This window comes from Patella vulgata, chromosome 2, assembly GCF_932274485.2.
Source record: "Patella vulgata chromosome 2, xgPatVulg1.2, whole genome shotgun sequence".
Taxonomy (NCBI): Eukaryota; Metazoa; Mollusca; class Gastropoda; family Patellidae; genus Patella; species Patella vulgata.
This window is the reverse complement of record NC_065880.2, coordinates 86,679,870-86,697,520: the sequence shown is the minus strand read 5'-3', so window position 1 is coordinate 86,697,520 and position 17,651 is coordinate 86,679,870. Positions and strand designations below refer to the sequence as shown.

The 17,651-nt window shown below is 37.6% G+C and overlaps 1 long non-coding RNA gene across 4 annotated transcripts in view; it reads left to right on the top strand.

The window, feature by feature from the left end:
* LOC126812163 (uncharacterized) overlaps positions 1-17,651 on the top strand; it is a 37,215-nt gene that overhangs the window by 3,351 nt on the left and 16,213 nt on the right. For 2 of the 4 annotated variants that reach the window (XR_007675822.2, XR_007675821.2), the window contains exon 2: positions 10,685-10,819. This is a non-coding gene — a long non-coding RNA (uncharacterized LOC126812163). Of the gene's footprint in view, positions 1-3,202; positions 3,295-10,320; positions 10,442-10,684; positions 10,820-17,651 lie in introns of those variants that run through there. The other 2 variants (XR_007675823.1, XR_007675824.1) reach the window with 2 other exon arrangements.

Below are 17,651 nucleotides of genomic sequence, written 5' to 3'. Positions count from 1 at the left end.
CCAGTCGGAGCAGATCAGTAAAACGTTAAACCCCATTTCATTTCCTATCTTTTGATTTGAAAGACCGACTCTACTACCGTTTAATACCAGGGGCGGATCCAGGAATTTTTGCAGGAGAGGGTTTGCCAGGTTCCTGTTAAGGAAAGTTGACAGTTAACAATGCATGATGCAATCATCGCCTCCAAATTACGTAGGCATACATACACACTGGGCTTCTTAAAGAGAGAAATCCAACACCCCGTTTGACGTCAATTTTTATTATGAATCAATACTATCACATTGCGATTCTATTTCACTGAGGGGGGGGGGGGGATGGCCGAATGGTTAGCACGCGCGCACTGTATCATACCGACCATCTTTTAATGCTTATAGACTTGTTATATCACATTGTACATCCATAAAGGATCACCCCAGATGTTATGTTATAATTGTATCATCAACTTTTGTTTATACTGTGTATGCTGTCCTTGGTGGATGCAAAGATACAATAAAATCTTATCTTATCTTATCTTATCTTATCTTACGGTCTGTCATTGAGTCAACTGGGGGAGGGGGGTCGATTCCCCGGTTGTACGTGACAAGGAGTAGGGTCGCCTGTCCAACCTCTTGGGTTTTCTCCGTGTCCTCCGGTTTCCTCCCACTGTTAAAGACCCCTACGCGCAAGCGAATTATTGAAATAAAATTGAACCATGCTAGTCCCAAAATGACCTAGTTTGTATCGACTGGACGTTAAACCCCATCTCTCTCTCTCTCTCTTTCTCTCTCTCCCTCACTCTATTTCACTGATGTAAAGCATTAATTGTGATGGCTATACCATTATCTCCTTGGGTAGTTTTTAGGTTACAATATGTTTATTGGAAATGTCAACGATGATCCGGTGTTAAAGCGCTGCGTTGCCGTTTGCCACAATCTTCTGAACATCTGAATGGTTGCTAGACTGCAAGGGGAAATCCTTGTTTTGTCAGAGTTGGCGAATCCTAAAAGTACGCCCTTGTGATGCGTTGTGGGTTGTGCGTAGCAAAGACGTCCACGGAGCTATACACTTTCCTCGAACTCCTAAAGGTTTATGGTGGCCTGGCGATCAACGCTTGGTCTATAAACCGGGTTCGTAGGTAACAGATGTTATACCTGAACTGAAAAGTTGATATCATTGACTAAGCAACAAATAACGTTTATAAATAAAAAGATACGACACAAATAGAGTCGTCAGTTTATATACACAATGTTTTGTAGTCAGTTAAAATTATTATTAATCAGGCTGTAGTCATTAGTAGGCAAGATCTACGCTCGTGGGTGAGATAATCTGTCGAAGAGAAGATGGAATTTAAACTGAATTGTGTTCTAATACAAGAAAGAGGTACGTTGGTCTGTAACTTATTGGAATTGTACACACGCATATGCAAGAGTTACTGACCGGTTTATTCTCTGGCTTTAGTGACTGCAGCGTGGCTCCCCTAGTTGTTCGGATAAAATATAAACTCGAAGTTTAACCGCCTACATATTGCCGTGCACGTATTAGAATCTCCAATAGTTGGATTCCATGACGAATATATGAAAACAGCGCTCCCCACTCCCGCTAATATCACTAAAACATATCTTCGGACCAATTTGGGGGCTGGGGATTGTCATCCATCTCCATCCCCGCCTATTCTCGAAAACAAAACCCCAACATATCTTTGGGCCAGTTTTTTTGGGGTGGGGTCTGGGCGGATTGTGGGGTCTGGGTGTGTGGGGGTTGGAGCGGGGGTAATGCCTCTGCACCAGTGTTAAAACATAATATTTATTTTTTTTCGGTGTGGGGGGGGGGGGGGGCGGCGTGATGTAGCCTCTATTCACACAGCTTATGCGATATTTCTACTAACTAAACGGTGCGATATATAGTTTAGACCAAATTTTTTGAAATCAGAGATACGTATTTAATATTTTATTTATTGCATATAATATGATGGTATAACGACTTGCTATCACGTTGAGAATATTCAAACCATGTTCAACTCGTAGACAGAATTCAAACCATATTAAACCCATACCGTATGTCTGCAAGTTATCTAAAACCCTTCACTAATTCACCATCAACACATGCTTCTAGTTTTAACCATTCTGATATTCAAGCCACTTAACAGAAACTTGTGTATTGCGTGCTACATCTCAAATGACAATTGCACACCTGGCATCTCTTTCTATTACGCTTTTCTATTGTTGTTATTCCTTTCGGTCTCTCGGTTGCCCATGCCCTCCGCCGGTACGTTGTACCATACGTGTGTTGTTCAGAAAGACTACATTTGTTATTCGAAATAAAGTGAAATTAAAATGTGTTTAACGGCCTACTTTTCTAAACAAACCGAGCTAATGAAGGCGAGAATATGCCCCGTAGTGTGGTACTTAGGCAATTTGGCCCGGGCAGCGACAATACTAATTATCAAATTTTATGTGTAAACCAACGTATACACGGAACCTCGGTGTTTAGTGACACCCGAACGTCTAGACGTTGATTCTTTGTCCGGTCCTCCGCCCTGCACCAGTGAGAAATGAATTCCATGCTGGAAAATCCCGAGGCCATTTCCCGACGAGCAGCACGACCACCATTGATTAATTAAAATATTTTAACTACAAACCGTAATAAATATACAGATTTAAATAGCACGAATACATAGTAATATTATGGTTTTGTGTTTTTTTGTACCCATATCATTAATTATTGTACTGTTACAACTTTAAAGAATGAATATTGTTTCAACCAAATTCTTGGCTGCAAAGTGGATTGGGTGGCACAATGGTATAATGCGTGCGCTTTAGATCAGAAGGTCTGTCAGACAATGGCGTGGAGTAGAATCGCCTGTCCAACCTCGTGGGTTTTTTTCCTCTCTCGATCACCCCCCCCCCCACACCCATCTCCCTCTTTTTCCCATACCATGCAATATTCACACCGCTGTTCTAGCCTGACTAAACTTCACATACAGATATGTGTCATTATATAATGGCTATGTTAGTAGGTTACTATGTGAAATACTTTAATTAATGGTTCTAAAAATACATTTTATTCAACTCTCTTAATTAAATAAATTTAAAATCGCGAAACCCGACACCTTTATTTTATGATATTGTATTAGTGCTACTTGGTAGGTGGTTAGATCAAGTGTTATTCAAGAGCATACCTCCGTTTAACACTTAAAAGCATATCCATTATTACAAGAGTAGGCGCAAATGAAGAAAAAGTGTGAGAGCGTCAAGTCGTGCTTTATTATATTCGCTGGTGAGCTGAAGACCACACGTGTGTGTAAATCTAAAGTCAAGGTAGGTGAGAGAAATAGTCAAAGTTTAGTAAACGGTCTCTGTCGCCTGCATGTTAAACGAGCAACGCCAATTAATCATTATGCAAGAGATAAATCGGGTTATTTCCATAGGCTTTAAATGTTATCTATATTATTATTAATTAGACATTAATTAACTTATCAAGACCATAATCTCGCGTGTATGTTAAACGAGCAACGTTTAGTTAAATCGGGTTATTTCCTTAGGCTTTAAAATGTTATCTATATTATTAATTAAACATTAATTAACTTATCAAGACCATAATTAACTTTCGATGTCGTCGTTAGCCTGTGAATACGTTTTGTGATTGATGATTTAACGTAAAAAGGGATAATCGAGACTGTTTAACAGGTTTATTATCGTATCAAATTGAATCGCTGATATCTCTGTTCAGAGTGAAGTGATTTGAATGAAATTTTCAGCATAATCTTTTTTCATTGTCTAATTGTTAAACTATTATACTCAAAACTGTCAGCTCTTTATTTAATTCTATTATACCCAAAACTGTCAGCTCTTTATTTAATTGTATTATACTCAAAACTGTCAGCTCTTTATTTAATTGTATTATACTCAAAACTGTCAGCTCTTTATTTAATTCTATTATACCCAAAACTGTCAGCTCTTTATTTAATTGTACCTAAGTGAATTAGAATGGGGTTTAACGTTCTACATGGTCACATCTGCTACGACTAGGCTAATGAAGACGGCATACACATCTGCTACGACTAGGCTAATGAAGACGGCATACACATCTGCTACGACTAGGCTAATGAAGACGGCATACACAATGTGCTTGTTAAATAATCGATGTTAGGTAAGGGTAGTGGGTGTCGTATTTTTTTAAAATAATCAACGTTTACGCGTACCCTATCGTGTGCATGTTAAACAATCGATGTTAAGTAAACGTACCATGTCGTGTGTACGTCAATTAGTCTACGTCTAGTAAACGTACCCTGTCGTATATACGTTAATTAGTCTACGCCAGGTAAGCGCCCACTGTCTTGTGTACGTTTAATTTAGTCTATGTTAAAGTAGCCAAGTCTCTATAACTCAATATCATCAAAAACCTTCGACAATGAAAACACGAATTATTTGTGAATTCCAATCAACATTGGTCTTGTGATCTTACAGGGAAAAGATGGGCTTCTGATATCCAATATTCAAGACAAAATAAACATTTTACCATTGGTACACGAATCGTGTACCATAGGGCGTTTCAGTGCCATTTGGAACAATGGACTCCAAAAACGAGGCTAGACATAATCCACAAATCATATCAAATGGTGACGTTATATTCTTATCTGGAGAGCATGCGCATTAAATACTATCGGTGTAAACTGGAATAACCAGACGCTAAAGATTGACATTTAATTGAGACTTTGGCGCATTTGGCCGAACATAACTGATTAGAAATTACAGTAAAAACAGAAACGATTGAATGTAAATCAGTTTATATACATTCATATTACATTATTATATGCGTTGCGTCCTATTTGTGTCAATTTCTAGGTCCCAAATATTAGCGATTTAGCTCCTTTAAGTAAAGGTACCATGTCGTATATACGTTAATTAGTCTACGTCAAGTGAGCGTCCTCTGTCGATTGCATGTTAAATAGTGAATTCATGAATTCATGTCTTCCTTACTGCACCCGTGTGTGTGTGTGTGTGGGTGTGTGTGTGTGTGTGTGTGCGGGTGGGGGGGGCGGCAACGGTGGCCGATGTTTAGCGAAGTGTCCTTTGTAGCACACTGTTTGGTGTATGTACGTCTTCATTAGCCCACTCGGAGCAGAAAGGTAGGACATTAAACCCCATTTCATTCATTTCTTCCTTACTGCACCGATCTTTGGGGGAGTTGGAGGGTCGAATGGTTGGCACGTGCGCGCTGTATCATAAGGTCTGTCATTCAGTCAACTGACGGGGTTTCGAATTCCTGGTTGTTCGCCTGTCTAACCTCGTGGGTTTTGCCCGGGTCCCTCCCACTACTAAAGACCCCTACGCGAAATAAAATTGAACCATGTGTTAGTCTAGAAATAGCCTAGTTTGTGTCAAGTGGACGTTAAATCCCACCCTTAAATATATATATCTCTCTCCCTCTGTCTCTCTCTCTCTTTCTCTCTCTCTCGCACCTGAACTCACGTGTTATGGATGATTCATTGTTAGTAACCTGGTCTTGTAAGTAATTTACTATATACTGTGTTACTGTTAGAATAATATATCTACGGTGCCCTTTTACACCTCATTATAAATATATATATAGGATATCTCTAGAGGCGAGCAACACGTGCGTTATCTCAATATTCCCGAAGCAATGCCCCGAGAAATCCTTTTCTGGCCATTGCTGGATTGACTTCTGATACTTGAGCTTTTGAGGGAGTGTGTCTATTCTTCCTGTTCAATCATATCTATCCTAAGTACAGCCACATGACAGCCCTTCGTTTAATCTGGGGTCTTCCCTAAAACTTTGGACAGTGATTTAAGGTATAAAAAACGGTGAAAGTACTGTTCGTCTCCATACAGTATTGTTTACATTGTAACCATTTTTGATAGCCTTGTTTGTCACGCAATTAGTTTTTCTGCAATATTCTGCTATGCACTGTTTATTTGGGCGTAATAAATTTCGTGAGTCATGAAGTAACGTTATGTAAACAGATCTGGAGCTCTGTTTAAACCCGAATGATATTGTTACGCAGCTAGGTATTGGTTGTTAATCGGACTATTGACCAGTCATAATTTGGAACCGAAATGTGCTTTTATTTCGGCAGTGTTGATTGGGATTAGGGCTAATTAAACGTATGTATGATTGTACCTATAATATATACTGTACATTTTTATATTTTCATCCATTTTATTATATATGTATATGTAAGTGTTTGCCATTTTAACAGAGTATATACACCTATTTGTTCCTTTATATTAAGCAGGGGGGGGGGGATAGATGGCCGAATGGTTAACGCGTGCGCGTTGTATCATAAGTTATTTCATTCAGTCAACTGGCGTGGTTCCATTTCCCGATTGTACGTGACAAGGAGTGTAGTAGGGTCGCCTGTCCAACTTCGTGTGTTTTGTCCGGCCCCCCCCCCACCCAAATGCTAAAGACCCCTACGCGGAAGCGAATTATTGAAATAAAATTGAACCTTATGTTAGTGCCGAAAGGACCTAGTTTGTGTCGAGTGAACATTACCCCCCCCCCCCCTTTCTCTCTCTCTCTCTCTCTCTCCTTTATATTAATATTATGTGTTTATTATCTTATCTAGGGAAAGGAGTTTTACATAGGTCGAGTCTGTTCCCCAATCCAATTCGGACACCCTGAATGAAAATATTGTTTTAAAAAAAATCCTTGAAATACATAAAACAGTAGAAAATCAGTTATAAATGAATTAAAACCGTTTTAAGGCATCTTACATTTTTAGTAGCAATTAGGCAGTTTGTTTTCTCTTGCCTCACTCAACAATGTTTACTTAATAAAGTGGAAGATTTAAATCACAGGTTGATCATATTCCGACTACTATGATCTGCCTAATAATAAGTCATTAGTCAAAACGAAATCACTTTACAATAAAATAAGGGAAGCGAAAATAGCAACTGAAATAAACGGGAATTAGGCCAAAAATAACATTGATTGACAACAGGTCAGAACGGTAGGCCTATACATAGAAACTGCCAGAACCCTAGCCATCGCATAGTTTTATAGTTTTTTTCGGGGGATGTAAGGACGAACTGTTCTTGTCTGGACAAGAATTAGCAACATAATTGTGTTGACGTTCTGCAAATAAAGGCTACAAATTCACCATTGTTATACGAAACTTTGGAAGCGAAACCATCTTTGCTACCGAGAATTACCTCTTTAGTCTCGGTTAGCAGGCCGCAACTATTTCAATCACGACTGACATTGCCAATCTAAAACATCGCAATGAGACTATACCAATTATTTTAAAAATCTTGAAACGTTAAAAATATTTTATTGGCGATATCTGAATAAGTCTTTCGTTCATAATTCACTTACCAGCGACTTCATTTTAAAATTTGCAAGAAAGCGAGGACGGTCTAAATCTATTGACACTATGAGAATATTTTTTGAAAAGTGATCGGCAGCATGTATCCAAATTACGACTTTTTGAAAAGTGTGTAAACATGAAAATAGTTCAAAAAAAATCTCCAACTTAAAACATAGGTTTATCTCACAAATAATATATCGCTTCCTGTCGATATTGGCATGTATCGGATCATAGCTTTATGGATTATGGCCCCTGGTTGTACGAAAAATCACGTTTTTAGCTTGTGTACACTCTAGAGATCACAATTTCCATCTGAATTTGATGAAGCTTGAAATGCATGTTTATTACCCAAAGATCTTGGTACTTGTCGATATTCGCACATATCGGATCATAACTCCCTGAAGTATGGCCATTGTAGCTAGTGGTGCCCCTAGAGGTCACAATTATTATCCGAATTAAAACAAAAAGTTCCAATATATCACTGTTACACCGTAATGTTAGTGAAGTTCGAATGTCGTGAAAATCGGATCAAAACTACCGCTTCTAGAGTTCTAAATATTCAAGCGAGGATAAATGGACAATAAACCTCCGATAAATTCGAAACAGGAACGTGTTTATCTCCTAATTGTGTTGATAACCCACCTATCGGTTAATGATTTATAAAACGATTGTATTATTTGTACTGACAGACTATAGATATATATTACGATTCTATTTTAATAATTCTCTGGTGCGTAGGGGTATTTAACAGAGGGAAGAAACCCACGACATTGCACAAGTGATCCTACTCCTTGTCCCACAGAAGGTTGGGATCGAAATCGCGCCATTTGACTCAACTTTTGGTCTTCGAAGGAATTATTAGTTAGTAGAAATTCGGCCGGGTATCTGTTATCACTCGCCACTTCAGTCAGTTATATTTAAGGATAACTCGCGTTTTCCTTTTGCGTTCGTCACTTCCCTTTCCTGAAATCTTCATTACGCATCTATCGTACCAATGATCTCTGTGTTAAGATTATATTTGGAACGTGTTTAAGCAGTTCTATAACATATGTGATAATGACTGGCACCAATATTGCCCTTTAATGCACGAAATTGTTCATATTCATTTATTCCACAAATTAATGTTATCAAAATAGTCCCTATATTCAAGCGCCATTTTCTAATGTTTGGGTTTGTTTTATTAAATTATTCCACCCATATTGGATCAAAACATAGTCCTTATATTCACGACCGATTCATTTATTCCATCTATATAATATCATAAAAAATAGTCCCTATATGTAAGAGCGATTTTTTTAAGTGATCGGATTTATTCATTCATTTATTCCACCAAATCCTAGTCTATCTGCTTGATTATTTTGTCTCTTGAATTGTTAATGATGGTGTTATACTGGAAGACTGAGAGGGAAACATTGAAAGGTTGACAAGGTGTGACATGTTTTATTACTGAATATATAAATCATGTTTATACGCCCACTGTCTTAAATTATCACTTTTTAAAAATAAAATTCACTGAGATAAATAATGTTAAAGTAATATTAGTCATTTGAAGATCTTAGAGTAATACTAGTAGTTTGGAGATCTTAAAAGTAATACCAGTCATTTGGTCATTTGAAGCCTTAAAGTAATACTAGCCTTTTGAAGATCTTAAAGTGATATTAGTCATTTGAAGATCTCAAAGTAATACCAGTCATTTGGTCGTTTGAAGATCTTAAAGTAATACTAGTCATTTTGGTCATTTCAAGTCTTAAAGTAATACTAGTCATTTGGTCATTTGAAGATCTTAAAGTATTACTAGTCATTTGGTCATTTGAAGATTTTAAAGTAATAGTAGTCATTTGGTCATGTCAAATCTTAAAGTAATAGTAGTCATTTGGTCATTTGAAGATTTTAAAGTAATAGTAGTCATTTGGTCATTTGAAGATCTTAAAGTAATAGTAGTCATTAGGTCATTTGAAGATCTTAAAGCAATACTAGTCATTTGAACATTTGAAGATCTTCAAGTAATACTAGTCATTTGGTCGTTTGACGATCTTAAAATAATACTAGTTATTTGGTCGTTTGACGAGCTTAAAGCAATACTGGTAGTTTGGAGATCTTAAAGTGATATTAGTCATTTGAAGATCTCAAAGTAATACCAGTCATTCTGTCATTTCAAGTCTTAATGTAATACTAGTCATTTGGCCGTTTGCAGATCTTAAAGTAATACTAGTAATTTTGGTCATTTCAAGTCTTAAAGTAATACTAGTCATTTTGGTCGTTTGAAGATCTTAAAGTAATACTAGTCATTCGAAGATCTTAAAGCAATACTAGTCATACGGCCATTTGAAGATCTTAAAGTAATGCTAGTCATTTTAGTTGTTTGGAGATCTTAAAGTAATACTAGTCATTTGAAGTTCTTAAAGTTATTCTAGTAGTTTGGCGATCGTAAAGTAATACTAGTCAGTTGGTCATTTGAAGACTTAGAGTATTACTAGCCTTTTGAAGATCTTAAAGTAATACTAGTAGTTTGAAGATCATAAAGTATTACTACCCATTTGTAGATCGTAAAGTATTAATAGGCTTGTGGAGATTTTAAAGTAATACTAGGCATTGAAGATCTGCAAAATAAATTTATATCTCTCCAACAAAATAGGGTTGCCGTCGATCTGACATTGCCGACATATTTCAGGTTACACGGGGTTTAATTTGATTTAATTATTTAAAAATACAGAATTTGAGAATATTTTGGCATGGAGGATTAAGACGTGGGAAATTTGATATGACTCACAGAGACTTTACAAATATTTATATTCGTTGTTAATGGTTTGAATCTCCTCTTTAAATATCGCCTGTCTTTCTCTCGTCATATAATTCATTGCATCCTGTTGCATTAATTCCTACAGACAATCATTCAGACATATTTGAAATATATTTATTTAAACATGAGGCGAACTCAATTACCTCGTCAAATATATATACAGGCTTCTTTTGTTTTTGTCTGGCCAAGGACAACTGAATGTCGAATTATAATAACAACTGTAAAATTCAACCCACTTGAGAGTGTGAATGGAGCGAGCAGAGACACGATCTCCGGCGCATCCTTTCCCTCCAGCAAGGAATCAGATCATCCCGGTCGATTGCTTATATCATTAGTAGGTCATTGATCTTCATTGTTGATCTTTTTTGAATTGTGTATCTAGTTGAAACGTTGAGAAATCCATACTCACTGCGACCGTTATGGGTTGGGAAGTTGTGGGTGTGTGTGGATAGGGGGCGGGGGTTATAATAATATTCTTTTTCCTCCAAAAATGTTTTTAGAAAGGGTACCTGTGAAGAACGATTTTGATTCTGGTGCCGTGTAAAACACAAGTTTAATGATCCGTTGTTATTTTCAGAAAACCTTTTTAACTTTAAAAGTTCAAGCAAGATAACAGAAAAAAAATGTATTGGCCAGAACCCAGTGAAACAGACGCCATTGTGGGCGAACACAGATCACGTGAAGACAGGTACACACAACCAGCACGAGACAGGTAAATATTATTTTATGAAAGATATTTATTAAGTGTAATTTAATGGTCGAGTGCGCGGCATTAAGTAATATATTGATATGTCATGAGTGCTATATTTATATTACGCCATGTCTTGCACGAGACCATTAAACAACTTCAAATACAGACACTATCCGGCACGTGCTTTTCAATGAAATACGCGGGTCCAATTTTTAAACTAGTATAAATATTGTACGCTTGAAATAATGGTACGCCAACATCAAAGATGACGGCACATCTGTATTTTAAAACAGTATAATATCACATTCATCACATGTTACTATTGAACCGGTTGTTCTTATTGGTCAGGCTGTTCTTACTGAACCGGCTGTTTTTATTGAACCGAGGGGTTGGGCTGTCGATCTGTATGGATTAACCACTAAGACAAAAGAAAAAAAAGGTACCTTTTTGGGGAACCAATAAAAGGGGTGGGGGAACCAATAGAAGGAGTGTATCTAGATCCGAACTGGTCGTGGATCACTGGTACAACAGTATCAGAGTCAACGAGTCAACAAAGAGATGCTCAATAATAAATCTATTGTTTCATTTCGAAATATGAACATTTATTTTTCGGTTTAATATCGTGTGACACCATAATCTGTTCAGTGTTTATAGCCTATGATGGTTTTAATCCGGTCCTGTCGTCATCAAGCATTCGATCATGTTGCAATTTATAATCGTTATACAATTTGCGTGTTGTTACCCTTCCAACCAGAAACATGACACTTGGTTGGGTCTTTTCTACGCAAAATGTCACTTCGTTGGATATTTTCTTTAGAACAATGACGTTTAAAACGCCATTTTTATACTGAATGACACATACGTATATATATATTGGAGAACTGCAATCTGTTTAGTTTTTAGGGACTCTAAGTTGGGCCCTGGTAGCAGGCATCAGATATCTTATTTCATATACTTATGTTGTGAGTTATTCTAAAAGGGGATGTATTTTCTAGCGCCTTGTACAGTTTGGTTATTTTACTCTTCCAACCAGAAAAAAAATACATTTTGTTGTTTTTTTTCTCCGCAAAATGACGTTTGGCTAGGATTATTTCTTTGAAAAGCCGCTTTTATGTTGAATTCCAACCAGAAAAATTACATTTGAAAAGCCGTTTTTATGTTGAATTCCGACCAGAAAAAATACCGTTTGTTGTTTTTTCTCAGCAAAATGACGCTTATGTCTTCAGAAAATTACATTTGAAAGCATTTTTTATGTTGAATTTTACATACATAATGGGGCACTATAATAGGGACTCTAAATAGGGCCCTGGTGTCATCAAATACTATTTTTATATAAACATAATGTGCGTCATTGTGGGAATATAAGTCCCAGCGACTTATACATTTTGTTTTTTGCCTCTCAGCCAGAAAAAAGTTTGGTTTTTTTTCTCCACAAAAATGACATTTGAAACCCTGTATTACATTACACGGATCATATATTCTTCATACACACATTTTTGTGTGGGTTTTTTCTTCTTTAATTTCATATTTAAATATCTTCCTTCGAAATGCTTCCTAATGACAATTTTGTGTAATGGGCACTCGAGGATTAAACCACTTAAAGATAAAACTTCAAAAATTATAACAGCTACCGCAAACCTCAGTCAACATTAAAGCAACTTGCCGGAAACTGATAATTATATATTTTTGTAACCAATTATCCCGCGCGTGCCAGTATAACATATATCTAATTTTAGACTTTATCCCAACAAAAGGCTGTAATACAGTTAACAAAAGGTTATCACCAGAGTTAAAAGTCCAGAATGCTTTGAAATGTTTTTTATATTGATATGAAATAGAAGGTTGCGCACGAGTTTTTAAAATTGAAATTCAGTGGTAGTGTTTAGATGGCACGTAACCACAAGTTTATCGTATGTTAGTCTACTGTGACCAACTTTTGTGACACTATGCTGTGTCTGGGTAGGACTTTACGCTGTGATCAATTAGGAACTAACTTTGACGTCACGTTGTGTATCAAACTGTTTGACTCTGGAACACTTTGTTTCATTTAACTATGTTTTTTATATCCTTATAACATCCATAATACAACGTTTATATACAGGGAACTACACACACATAGCTATGACATTAAATATAAGCTAAATATAAGTTCTCTATCACTTAGCGCGTGTTCTGTGGCGAGAGCCATTCCGGCCTCTAAGCCGAGGAGGCTGTGGGTATGATTTTCCTCGGGAACTCCGAATGATGTCTCTCCTAGGATGTCTAAATGGTGTCTTGACCCTAGCCTCTTAAACCGAGGAGGCTGTGGGTATGATTTTCCCCGGGAACTCCGAATGATGTCTCTCCTAGGATGTCTAAATAGTGTCTTGACCCTGGCCCCTAAGCCGAGGAGACTGTGGGTATGATGTTTCCCCAGGAACTCCGAATGGTATCTAAAGGGAAATTTAACCTCGCTCTTTCTTAATATTTTAGAAAGTATGTCAGCTATTAGGGCGGGGCAAGTACGTCAACATTATTCTATTTAATTGTACTAATCTGCGCACCAGACTTCTGGACGTTAGTAACCTACTTTCAGCAATTGATGATGCCAGGGTCTGTCTGTGAGTTAGTCTAAAGAAGTTGAATCTTGCAAAATACCTACTTAGCCGATTTCTCGCTGTCACCCATTTGTTTAACCACTTCAATATTTTAAACAGAGCACCTTTCATAGTACCAAAATAACCTCTATAGTATTACACTTTGTCTTATTCTTTCTTCCTGAAAAATAAGACAGCTAGGAAACACTAAGACAGGTTATTTTCTAAATTTGTCTTTCTTAGTGCGTTTATCTTTATGATTATTTTATTTTGACCTTTCTTCTACAAAATGAAATGGGGGTTAACGTCCTACTGTTCTGCTCAGAACTGCAATAATGATGACCGGCATACGCCATACAGTGTGCTATGAGGGAAATTTTGCCCGGACAGCGGCACTACGATCTACTTTTATATCGAATTCCAACTGTCAAGGGATCTTTTACGTGCACGCCAATGTGTACACAGGACCTCGGTTTTTCGTTCCACCCGAACGACTAGGCAGCTGTCCTTGTTAGGCCTCCCTCTTTAACCACAGCAGTTTGGTCTCTTTTAGAGTGAAAATAACCACAGTATTATCTCTTTTAGAGTTAAAATAAATACCATATTATTTCTTTAAGAGTGAAAATAACCACAGCAGTTTGGTCTCTTTTAGAGTGAAAATAATCCCAACAGTATGGTCTCTTTTAGAGATAACCACAATATTACTTTATTTAGAATAAAAATAACTACCGTATTATATCTTTTAGAGTGGAACTAACCACCGTATTATTTATTTTAGAGTGAAAATAACCAAAGTATTATCTCTTTAAGATTGAAAATAACCACAGCAGTATCGTCTCTGTAAGAATGAAAATAACCACAATATTGTCTTTTTAAGAGTAAAAATAATCCCAACAGTATGGTCTCTTTTAGGGTGAAAATAACCACCGTATTATCTCTTTAAGAGTGAAAATAACCATAGTATAACCTCTTTAAGAATGAAAATAACCCCAGCAGTATGACCTTTGTTAGAGTGAAAATAACCACAGTATTGTGTCCAACTGTAACTAGATAATAAAGGAAGAAAATCAGACAGTTGTCATAAAATTATGAGTAATATGTTATGAAATGTTAGCTATTAAATATTATGAGAAATATGTTATGAAATATTAGCTATTAAAATGAGGCGTATATACCCTTTATGTATTGAGACAATATTGACGTCATGTGACGTCACTGAGAACGTTGTCTTATGAACATTACGGTTACTATTTTTACATCAATTCGGGTACAGAGAAAGGGTTAAAAGCCAGCGTGTTCATGAAATGAAATGGGGTTTAACGTCCTACTTTTTTCTCCAACCGGTCTAATGAAAATAGATATACATCATGCCTACTGCCAAGGTTTCTTTTATGTGAACGACAACATGTACACTCGGCTGCAGACTTCTTCACATCCGACTAGACGTTGTTCCTTGCCGGACCCTCCGCCTCCACACGGAGAAATCTGACTGGGAATACCTGAATCGAACCATGATTGCCCGGTTAGCGAGCCAGTGACTAACTCGTTCAGCCAACGTCAATTCCTTTCTCAACAAACCAAGTTGACGCTCTTTCTCATTGCGCCATCGTGGATTTTAGAGTTAATATGTATTGATAGGTTCCCACTATCACGATTCGCGCTACGATTGAAGTCATGGTATTAATCGCGGTGATCCTATCATATATTGTGGTCAGTCGTAGTAATCGTTTCGATCGTATCTGCAGGACAAGACCGCGGACAATCCTATCGTAACTTATCGCTCAACAGTGGGAACCTAGTACAGAGTTCTGTTGTTGTCTTTAGGTGAAATGAAATGAAATGGGGGTTAACGTCCTACTGTTCTGCTCCGAACTGGGCTAATGAAGACGGGCATACGCCATACAGTGTGCTATGAGGGAAATTTTTCCCGGACAGCGGCACTACGGCCTACTCTTATACCTAATTCCAACTGTCAAGGGATCTTTTACGTGCACGCCAACGTGCACACGGGACCACGGTTTTTCGTCCCATCCGAACGACTAGACAGCTGTCCTTGTCAGGCCCAATGACATGAATCACAGGCAAGGGGGAACCACGCCGGAAAATCTGAATGAACTTTCTCGGCCAATGCAGGGATCGAACACCCGACCTCCAGGCTAGCCACGTGACTCCCCCTGGTGTCTTTAGGTTACTCACATGTTTATCGCCTTAATTCGGTTTGTGCTCTGTTGTATTCACCAACCTCGTGTGTTTTCTCTGGATCCTCCGGTTTCCTCCCACTGCTAAAGACCCCTACGCACAAGCGAATTATTGAAATAAAATTAAACCATATGTTAGTTGAACAGTTAGCCAACAAGCGTATAACGGTCAATACCGAGATATATGTCAACATATTGCGATAATTGAGATGATTTAGAGCCAACAGACAAGTTTTACCGAGTTAATTGAATAAGTTTATGTTGTATGTCGTCATTTCGTTTTAAATGCACACGTCGACATAGCGCAAGGCGATATTTTCTGGAATATGTTGACAAAGCTTCAGAATAGCAATATCTTTACGCAAACTTGCACATTTAAAACGAAATGGGGACATATAACATAGCGCGTTGACTCAATTAATTCGGCAAAAATTGTCTTTTCAGAGATAAAATCATCAGAACAATCACAATATGTTGATATATTACCAACTTAATATTGCGATATCTATCGATCTATTGATCCCTATAGGCTTCCATACTATTACCCTGCCGAGTTGCCCACAAAATTTCAAATTTAATACAGCATCACTATCGGCAACTTAAACAATTAATTTCTGTTTTAGAATGTTTATTACCGAAACGTAAATCCAGACAGGCATGTCTACCGCCAAGACCCCAGGAGACTTCCACATGATTTTAATTACCGCAAACACCCACTTGCACAGCTAACAGTTTTAACAGACAGATATCTAGCGAGTTCTTTTACCAGGTTTCTCGCTTTTTACAAGAGTTTTAAAATTCCACAAAGCGTTTGAGTTAATTTAATGAAATGTTGAAATGTTTTTTTAACAAGGTATTTGAGTGTTGTAATAACGGTCTCTAACGACGACAAGATTCCAGACATAATCTCCCTGTTTGTGGTTTTTATCTTTTGAAACTGGACATGTTGAAATGTTTACATCCCCCCCAAAAAAACAACTAGTCGAGTTTAATTTTAGATTGTTATCTGGAGAGAGAAAGAGAGAGAGAGAGAGAGAGTCTTTCTGTTTGTTGTTTTTATCTTTTGAAACTGGACATGTTGAAATGTTTACATCCCCCAAAAAAACAACTAGTCGAGTTTAATTTTAGATTGTTATCTGGAGAGGGAGAGAGAGAAAGAGAGAGAGAATCTCTCTGTTTGTTGTTTTTATCTTTTGAAACTGGACATGTTGAAATGTTTACATCCCCCCAAAAAACAACTAGTCGAGTTTAATTTTAGATTGTTATCTGGAGAGAGCGACAGATCTCGGGCGGGGTTTGAGGGTATATCCTTGAACATCCCCAATGCGCCTGAAACTATACTCTTCCTTAGATCTCCCTAAACTTTTCTATAATATTCTTCAAAGTGAGAGAGAGAGAGAGAGAGAGAGAGAGAGAGAGAGAGAGGGGGAGGGAGAGAGATGGCTTTAACGTCCACTCGACTCAAACTAGGTCATTTTGGGACTAAAATATGGTTCAATTTTATTTCAATAATTCGTTTGCGCGTATGGGTCTTTACCAGTGGGAGGAAACCGGAGAACCCGGAGAAAACCCACGAGGAGGTTGAGCAGTCGACCCTACTCCATGTCACGTACAAGCGGAGAATCGAAACCACACCACTTTATTCAATGACAAAACTTATGACAAAACTTATGATGCCAAGCGCACGCGTTAACCATATGGCTCATCATATTTAAGCTGGAAATCGAAACCACGTCACTTGTCTTAATGACAAACCTTATATTTTATAGCGCACGTGTTAGACTATTCACTGAGCCACCGCGGGATCCGTAACTCTAACTATAACTGTAGTAAATTTTGGCCCCCCGTCGACACTTCTTAAGGCAGTCAGAAAAGGGCATGGCCCCACTTTTTCCGTTCAGATTTATATTTTTTATATTCGTACATTGTATGGCAACATTTTAGAAATAATTCTGATCCTATTACTTATGAGGCAAATTTTAGCCCTTTTTGACCCTTTTTATCTGCCCCTCCCAGCCAAATGCCCCACTGGAACCTCGTAAGACTGGGTGTTTTGAATCTGCCCTATCAATAGCAGCC